This window comes from Hemicordylus capensis, chromosome 7 (assembly GCF_027244095.1).
Source record: "Hemicordylus capensis ecotype Gifberg chromosome 7, rHemCap1.1.pri, whole genome shotgun sequence".
Lineage (NCBI taxonomy): Eukaryota > Metazoa > Chordata > Lepidosauria > Squamata > Cordylidae > Hemicordylus > Hemicordylus capensis.
The window spans coordinates 24,297,376-24,306,414 of record NC_069663.1 but is presented as its reverse complement, the minus strand read 5'-3'; positions in this window follow the sequence as shown (position 1 = coordinate 24,306,414).

Here is a 9,039-nt window from a genome sequence, read left to right as displayed (position 1 = left end):
ACCCACTTCCAGCCCGACCTGTGCCCAAAGGCTTTTCTTCATTTCCTCTGCCCTGGTACCTGAAGCAGAACATGTCAGTTAACTGGGCAGAACCGTTTCCTTTCTGAAATTCTTAGCTGTGCTTCACAGCACACTTCAGCTCGGACTGGATCTGGTTGTACTTCTAAGTGCAGCTGCCACTCAGGCACACGGGGCAATATTTTCTGCCGTGATAGCAGGCTGTCGGGTATGTGTGGCAAGGCAACGCATGTGTGTGTCCCGAGAGATACAACTTCCCTCGCCCTCATGATATGAGAATTGAAATGTGACATCTGGAGGACTCCCATGCAGATGTTTAAACTTCTAACAGTTTTTTTTTAAAAAGAATAGGAATAGTGACTGACATCCTGCCTAAATTTACTGAAGTCCTATTGAAATTTAGTTACTCTAAACCAGGGATTCTCAACGTGTGGGTCCCCAGATGTAATTGAACTTCAACTCCCATAATTCCCAACCAAAGGCCACTGGGGCTGGGGATTATGGGAGTTGAAGTCCAATAACATCTGGGGACCCACATGTTGAGAAACCCTGCTCTAAACTCCTGAGTAGTACTACTAGGTTAGCCTGGATGTCAACCAGGGATTTACCAGGAACAAGGTGCAGAAAACAGGAACTGTCCATGCTGGTGAACAGTGGTGTAGGGAGGCCAGCAATTCAGCCCGCCACCAGTGGGCCTCCCCCAGCCACACCCCATTTCTGATGTCAGACTCAGCGTCTGATGTCAGAGTGTGTGCTGGAGTACCAGGCCCGGCCCCTGAGCTTGGCGGCCCGGGTTCTTTGAACCCCCTTGTGCATTGGTGACTCTGCCCCTGCTGGTGAGAGACTGCTGGAACATGCATGTGTTGTATTAATTTTTTAAAAGTCATTTTTAAATTATTTTAAGACAGTCTCATGATTTTAAGTGGAGAGATTGCTGGTTCATGACGTTTGAACCAGTGAAACTAGTTCCACATTCACAGGTGAGACTGAAAAGTAATTCTCCTTGTTCAGGCTGCAGTGATGCACGTATTTCCTCTGAAGCACACATGAATCACTAGTACCACATTCTTATTTACTCTTTTTCTCTGCTCATGGTGTGAGTTTAACCATACCATTTATTTTTTTTGCTTCCTGACTCTTCCCTCCACTCCCTTCTGGGCACTCCTCGAGCTGTTAAGTGGACTCTCATCTCATTCCGTCCTGGTGAATTATTGATATGCCATTTCCTGGAATCTTCTTCCTCCCCTGTTAAAAGAGCTCAGGGAGAACAAAGCTCCAGCACCCCCTGGCTGGCTCCTCGAGCACTAGCCAATTAAAATGGCCTTTCTGGGCAGATTAAATCAGATTAAAAATGATGTGATTCTGGAACAGAACCGTCTGGGTTATATTTGAGGTTATGAGTCTAATACACCCAGACAGGATGAAATTCTGATGACTGAGAGCCTAATGCAGCAAGAGCTATCATTTTATTGATTGAATTATCTGATCTACTCACTGAATGACTGCCCTGTACTGTAATGGTTGTGCAGAAGAGATAATGTTGTCAGGTGCCGCTTTTCAGGTCTTTGCACACCTCAGAGGCTGCCCCCCAAAAATATCCAGTGTAAATCTCACTAGGCAACAAAGGTGCTAATGTTGGACTACAACTCCCATTAACCCCTGCGGCAATTGCAGCAGAAGATGATGGGAGTTGTGGTCCAAGGACTTCTCGAGAGCCGGTTGGCCACTCTGAGTGCTGGGTTAGAACGCTGGACTTGCACCAGGAAGGCTCATGTTCAAAACCCCGTTGAGTTTACTGGGTAACCTTCGCCCAATTGCCATCTCTCAGGCAAACCTGGACACAAGGTTGTTGTTGTTTTAAGATGGTTTTGTTTGGTTTGGTTTTGAAAATACCAACAAGAAAAACACACGCAACAATTTAAGGTAACTAGTACCGACTAAAAGAAAAGCAGGGTGAAGGAAATATAAAACAACTAGCTTAACCCACGCAGAGCATCTGCGTGCTAGTTTGCCCCCCCTCACCTCAGAGAGCCCCCCAGCCTCCCCTGAGCCACACTCCTGCTCCTTCTCCGCCTGCTCCACCCGGTTGCTTCCATCCCCCTCACCCCTCTTGGTCGCGGCTGCAGCTTTGGCCAAGCTGAAGCCCCCTATCCCCAGAGACCTCCTCACCCGAGCCCCGTTCCTGCTCCTCCCCACAGGAGCAGCAGTGGTTGACTGGACCCTTCCTTACTGCAGCCACCACCATGGCCACTCGTACCCCTTTAGGCTACTGACAGGCCCGGGCCCATCCCTTGCCTGCTTGCCTCCCTCCCCCAATGGCCTTGGTAGCCCCAAAGTAACAGCAGCAGTGGATGACCGGGCCCTTCCTTGCTGCTGCTGCTGCCACCGCCACCATAGCCGCTCATTTTCCTCAGGCTGCTGATAGGCTCAGGTCCGTCCCTCACCCTTCCTTCTTTCTCTCATCCCCTCCCTTCTTTTCCTTTCTTTCTCTCTCCTCCTCTCGCTCTTCCCCTCTGTCTTTCTTCCCCTCCCTTCTTTTTTTCTTTCTCTCTCTCTTTTTTCTTCTTCTCTCTCTCTCTCCCTTCCTGAGTTAACAGATCTTGTTCACCTTGTTTCCTCATCTAATTCACACAACGGCAGCCTCTTTCTCCTGAAGGGGCTCCTTCCTCCCTCACAACCCCTCTCTTCGCAGACCCTGGCCTGCCCACTATCCTTTGATATAGATAGATTCCTCTCCTCTACCATCAGCAACATCTTCTGACCAGTAACAGTTGCATTCCAACTGACCTTAAGCATCACAGACTCTACTCTATATGGTTATTGTAAGGATTACTGGGAAAATGTACGTAAAACTCACAGAATGCTCAAAAGCATGGTGTAAAAGCTTATTATTTATTTGCATTCACCAAATTCCCTCTTCCATTTATGAAAGAAACTGGAACTCTGTCCTCTTTTGCATCCCATCACACTACCTCCCCTCATTCTCCAAAAAACAAGGGTGACAATATATATAAACCTTCCTTGTCAACAGAGGCAATTTCCTCCCCTCCTCTCCTTACCTTCCAATATCCTGGGGGAAACTCTCTGTCCTCAATTCTATGGACCATTCGCACTGCCCTCAAATCCAATGTGGATCCAGAAGGCCTCTCTAACAAGGGCACTCAATAGTTCTCAGATTGTGGTGGGGAGACTTTGTTTCTTCCACCCCAGTTCCCTCCTCCCCAAAGACAAACAGTACACCATCCCGCTCCTCTGGGTTTCTTGCCCCACAGTGTGAGATGCTTGGCCATTGGTCACAAATGGGCCGGGGGCCTGTCTCTAAGATTTTATGATTTAATAGGAGAGAAGCGGGAAGGAAGAGAGAGAAAAGGAGGAAGAGGAAGTTGTTTTTCTTTTAGGTTTATACCCAGTCACAATATCAGAGAAAACAGAAATGGAACAAAAACAAAGCAATAAGGAATTGTGACAAAGAGGCCACAGATTACTGTTTTCACATGTGAAATATGCAGTACTTATCTTCATTCCACTTTCCACACAAGGAGCCCAGGCTCCCCTTCCCTCTTTTTTAAATCTTCATAACCATCCTGTGAATCTGAACCTGTGTCTCCCCAGCCCTAGCTTGATACTCTACCCACCTTCCAAAATTGATTGATTGATTGATTGAGTTGGCTATCCAAAATAGCCAGGATGTAAGGTAAAGTGTGCTGTCAAGTCGATTTCGACTCCTGGAGCCCACAGAGCCCTGTGGCTTTCTTTGGTAGAATACAGGAGGGGTTGACCATTGCCTCCTCCCGCGCAGTGTGAGACGATGCCTTTCAGCATCTTCCTATATCGCTGCTGCCCGATATAGCTCCAGCGGGGATATGAACCGGCAACCTTCTGCTGGTTAGTCAAGCATTTCCCTGCTGTGCCACTTAAGGTGTAGCATGCAGTATTTCATATGTCGCGGATTTATTCTGGATATATACAGGTTTAAAAGCCAAGGCTCCCCTCCCCCATCCACAAAAGAATCCTGGGAATTGTAGTTTGATGAGGCTGCTCATTATTGATCTCTGAGGCCACCTCGGTCCTTGCAGGCCAGGGAGTCTCAAATGTGAGAGTCCCCAGATGTTGCCGGAGTACAACACCCGTCCCCGTCCCCGTCCCCACCGCCACCATGGCCAAACACTTCCCCCTACAAAAGAATGGCATGGCTTCCCCCAACACACTCAAAAGAATCCTAGGAATTGTGGTTTGATGAGGCTGTTGAGCATCCTTCCGCAGCCTCTCCCCTACAAGGACTGTAGTTCCCAAAGACTATTGTGCCTGGGAAAGATGGAGTTGTAGTAGGGAACAAAATTTATTTATGTATTTATTTCTTTACTACATTTTTATACCACCTTTCTGCCTTGACAAAGGCACTCAAAGCGGTTTACAATATTGTAAAGTTGTAAGGAACTCTGGGAACTATAGTTCTTGGAGGGGAGAGACTCTTGAGAATTCTTTCTCACAGTGTCTCTCCTCTCCAAGAAAGATAGTTCCCACCGCTCCCTACAGAGAAGGAATAACATTGGCGGTGTGGCTATGCCCTAAGACAGGGGTCCCCAGCCTTAGGTCCCCCCAGATGTTGCTGGACTGCAGCTGAAACGGATGCCCGGAGAAGGCGGCCACCTTGTTTCCTAACTACTGCTCATCAGATCTGTCAGCCATATTGTCACCCTCATGCTGCCTGCCTGTCGAATGCCTGGAACTTGAACTCCGCAGGGCTGGTATTTCTTACTAGGCCAGGATAGAATGTTGTTCGGTGTGGGTCCCCCTGGAGAGAATGGGAGAGGCACAGATGGGGGTAAGGCGATCCTTTCACTGGAAGTTGCTTCATTGAGAGGTATTGCCTTACCTACTACCTTCTCTTTTGTGTGGCTCTTACTAGCTCCTCATTAACTACTAGGAGTATTTTATGACCTTTTGAAGAATAAGTTTCAGAGCTGGCATTCCGATTGCCCGTAATGCGCAAATGGTGCATTCGGGATCTAGCAGCGGGGCGGGCACAGCAGTCTGCAGATTTGTACTTGCGTCATGGAATATGACCTCAGAATCTGGTTTCTGCTGTAAAATTGTGACCATATGAGCATTCATGCTTCAAATCAAAAGGGCTAGTTTTTCTCCCCTCATATAACACTAGAACGAGGAGTCATCTCATGAAACTGATTGCCAAGAAATTGAGGACCGGCAAAAGGAAGTACTTTTCCACACAACGTATAATCAACCTATGGAATTGTCTGTCACAATTTGTGGTGACAGCCAACAGCCTGGATGCTTTAAGAAGGGGTTAGATAGATTCATGGAGGACAGGTCTATCAATGGCTACTAGTCCAAGGGCTATAGGCCACCTCCAGCCTCAGAGGCAAGATGCCTCTGAATACTAGTTTAAGGGGAGCAGCAGCAGGAGAGAGGGCATGCCCTCAATTTTTGCCTGTGGGCTCCCCAGAGGCATCTTGTGGGCCACTGTATGAAACAGGATGCAGGACTAGATAGGCCTTGGGCCTGATCCAGCAGGGTTGTTCCTAAGCTTCTGGGCTTTATGAATGCACGTAGGGAGGGGAGGAACCCTAAAATAACATGGGGAAGTTTTACTAAAGTCTTAGGGTATGTTTACAGTGTTGACGGTTGCACTGTAGAAATAACAACGACATTGTATGCATCCCCATCTCAGCCTATATGTGCATATATAGATGCATAGCTTATATGTGTGCATATACACAGAGAGAGATGGAGCCGTTGCTCAGTGGAATAGCATCTGCTTTGCATGCAGAAGGTCCCAGGTTAAATCCCTGGCTGGCAGCATCTCCAGGTAGGGCTGGGAAAGATTCCTACCGGAAACCTTGGAGAGCCCCTGCCAGTCAGTGTGGACAATATACTAAGCTAGACGGACTATTGGTCTTCACTCAGTATAAGGCAGTTTCTGCGTTCCTAGATCCAAATTACGGTATTATGTGACTGTATCTGTTAGGGCTGAGTGTGAAGAAGCCCACCTTGGTTCTGTGTGTTTAAGTTCCATCTTAGATCAGAACTCTAGGAATTGTTGTCTGTAGGTATTTTTTTCAAAACTTTAACAACAATGACAAATATTTCTATACCGGCCTTCCAAAAATGGCTCAGGGCGGTTTACACAGAGATATAATAAATAAATAAGTTGGATCCCTGTCCCCAAAGGGCTCACAATCTAAAAAGAAACACAGGACAGACACCAGCAACAGTCACCGGAGGGATGCTATGCTGGGGTTGGATAGGGCCAGTTACTCTCCCCCTGCTAAATAAAGAGAATCACCATGGTAAAAACTAGATGCCTCTTTGCCCTGCCCCATTTTAGGATTTACAGACTGCTCCCTATGGTATTGCTTTTGATGTTGGACTGCCACCTAATGGTTACATTTGGATCAGTAGCCTCCAAATGTTGCTTTCATTACATTGTTTGGTGCACTTATCACGTCACAGCATCTAAATATCCTTTCCAAGGCCTTCATTGCAATCCTACCAAGTTCTAGTCTGCGGCATATTTCTTGACTGCTGGATCCTTTACTGTTGACAGTTACTCTTAAAAGGCAGAAATGAAAATAATACAGTAATACTAAATACCGATAACTCAAATCAGCTCAGACCTGATCTTACATCAGCACAAAATTTTGCCACACACAGTGTTGTAGATACACAGCAATCCGCTAATTAAAAAGTTGTATATCCATCATCCATTCTAACAGGTTCAACAGCTGTAGCAAATTTGGTTCAAATTGGTTAAGCGGTTCACAAGTTAGCCCACTTGTACCTCAAAAATTTATGAGTCTGCCATCTTGAATCGGGGTGGATGACATCATCACAAACTATGCCTTTGAGGTGTCCCTATGTGTCCCTACAATTGTACCCAATTTGGTTCATATTGGTCCAGGCATTGTGAAGTTAATAGGAGGACACACACACACACGGACACACAGAATGCCAGAAAGTAAGGTAAAGGTAAAATGTGCCGTCAACTCGATTTTGACTCCTAGCGCCCACAGAGCCCTGTGGTTTTTGTTGGTAGAATACAGGAGGGCTTGACCATTGCCTCCTCCCGTACAGTATGAGATGATGCCTTTCAGCATCTTCCTATATCACTGCTGCCCGATATCGTACCAGAGACCTTCTGCTTGTTAGTCAAGCATTTCCCTGCTGCTGGAAAGTACGCTAAAAAAGTTGGGTGTCGTGAAACAAGCTTGAGATTTAATTTCAGTAGCTTATAGGAAGGACAAAGCAGCTAATGCTGTAGCAAAAGTCACTGGGGCAGCATTTGCAGGAACCAGGAAGAAGAGGGAATTAAAGCTGCCAAGCATTCTCCTCTTTGGGTGAGACACGCTTCCAAGTCAACCTGAATAGGATTGGGTTGCATCAGATGTGGGAGATTAACTGCCCACAAGAGGGAGCCAAAGGTAGTGAGTAGCTCTGTTGACAGAAATACTTAGGATGCATTATTCTGTAAGGGATGCCAGGAGTGTGAGTGAATGAATGGTTGTTACCACATGCCACGAGGTACAGAGAGACAGTATGTATTTAGTCCATTACCAGAATATACGAAATCTTGTAGACAGGGCTATCTGGAGTGGGGACTAGGAGGATGATTGCCCGGGGGGGGGGGGGGTGCGCACTGCAGGAGAGCGACAGTGATACTCCTCACAATATTGATTCATCATAGGAGGCCCTGCTGTCCTTCTGCAACACTTCACTGGTGCCATTACACTTTACAGAGTTGTTTATCCATTAAAAGTCCATTTTGCATGGCAGTTCATGACAGCCACCCTCAAGGAATCCTGGGAACTGTAGTTTTACAAAGGGACGGCAAATACTCAAAACTACAGCTCCCAAGGTGTCTTGTGAAGAGAGCCGGACTATCTGAACCACTTCCAAACCAGTTTCCATTGGTGGTGTAGATGCACAAACGTTTCTACCACTCCCAAGTTAAAACAGAGGAGTTGTAGTCCCTAGGCATTTAGGCAATCACACAATCTGCTCTCCAGTGTGTGTGTGTTTTTAATTGGGGGCCCTGTCAATCTTTTCTTTCTAGGACAGCCCTCCCCAAAACTGGTTTGGAGAAGGAGGGGTGGAAGCACAGTGCTGCAGCAGCAATACCATATGAACTCAAGTGCCCCAGGTAAGTCCCTTCTTGGGTTCTACGAAAAAGGAAAACGTAGGACTATGATCCTATATGCACTCTTACTTTGGAGCAAGTGTGAGAGGTCACCTAACCTTACCTCAGGGTACCTTTGCTGCCACCACTCAGATCTGATTAGGCATGATAATCTGAGACCAAGAGTACACCAGCTTTCTAAAGAGACAGTCAGAAGGTATATTTTTTATACAGACAGAAACAATTGATGGTTTATCTTGACTATTTGAACAAAGCCTCTCTTCCACAAAGGGAGTTTTGTTCTCAAAGGGGAAATGGGTGCACTAACCAACATTAATCCTCTTAACAGGAACTAGGCATTGTGAATTGGTCAAGATCTTGTTTGAGCTTGTATGGAAACCTGCTTGGTTGGTTCAGAGCCTAGCTCAAAAGGATGTAAGGGAGTCTTCCTCCCTACAACACAATCCTAGACATGTTTTCTTGGAAGTAAGTCCTACTGGCTATACCAGGAGTTTTCAGCCTTGGGTCTCCAAACGTTGTGGCTGGGGGTGATGGCAGTTGTAGTCCAGCAAGGTTGAGAAACTCCAGGTTGCAGTCCCAGACCGATTCTCCAGGGTCTCAGACGGTGGTCTTTTGCCGCTCTATCTAAAGGTTGGTGTTGGTTTTAACTGAAGCCATGGGAAACTGAATCCAGCACTTGGGAGGTGCAAAAACATCTGTCCTAGCATCAAGCTATGGCCCAGGGGTCAACAACCTTGGCTCTCCAGCGGTGGTTGGACTACAACTCCCATCATCCCCAGCCACAATAAATTGTGGCAGTTGTAATTCAACAACAGCTGGAGAGGCCCAAGGTTGCCTACACCTGTGGTATGGCCCCTTCCCAG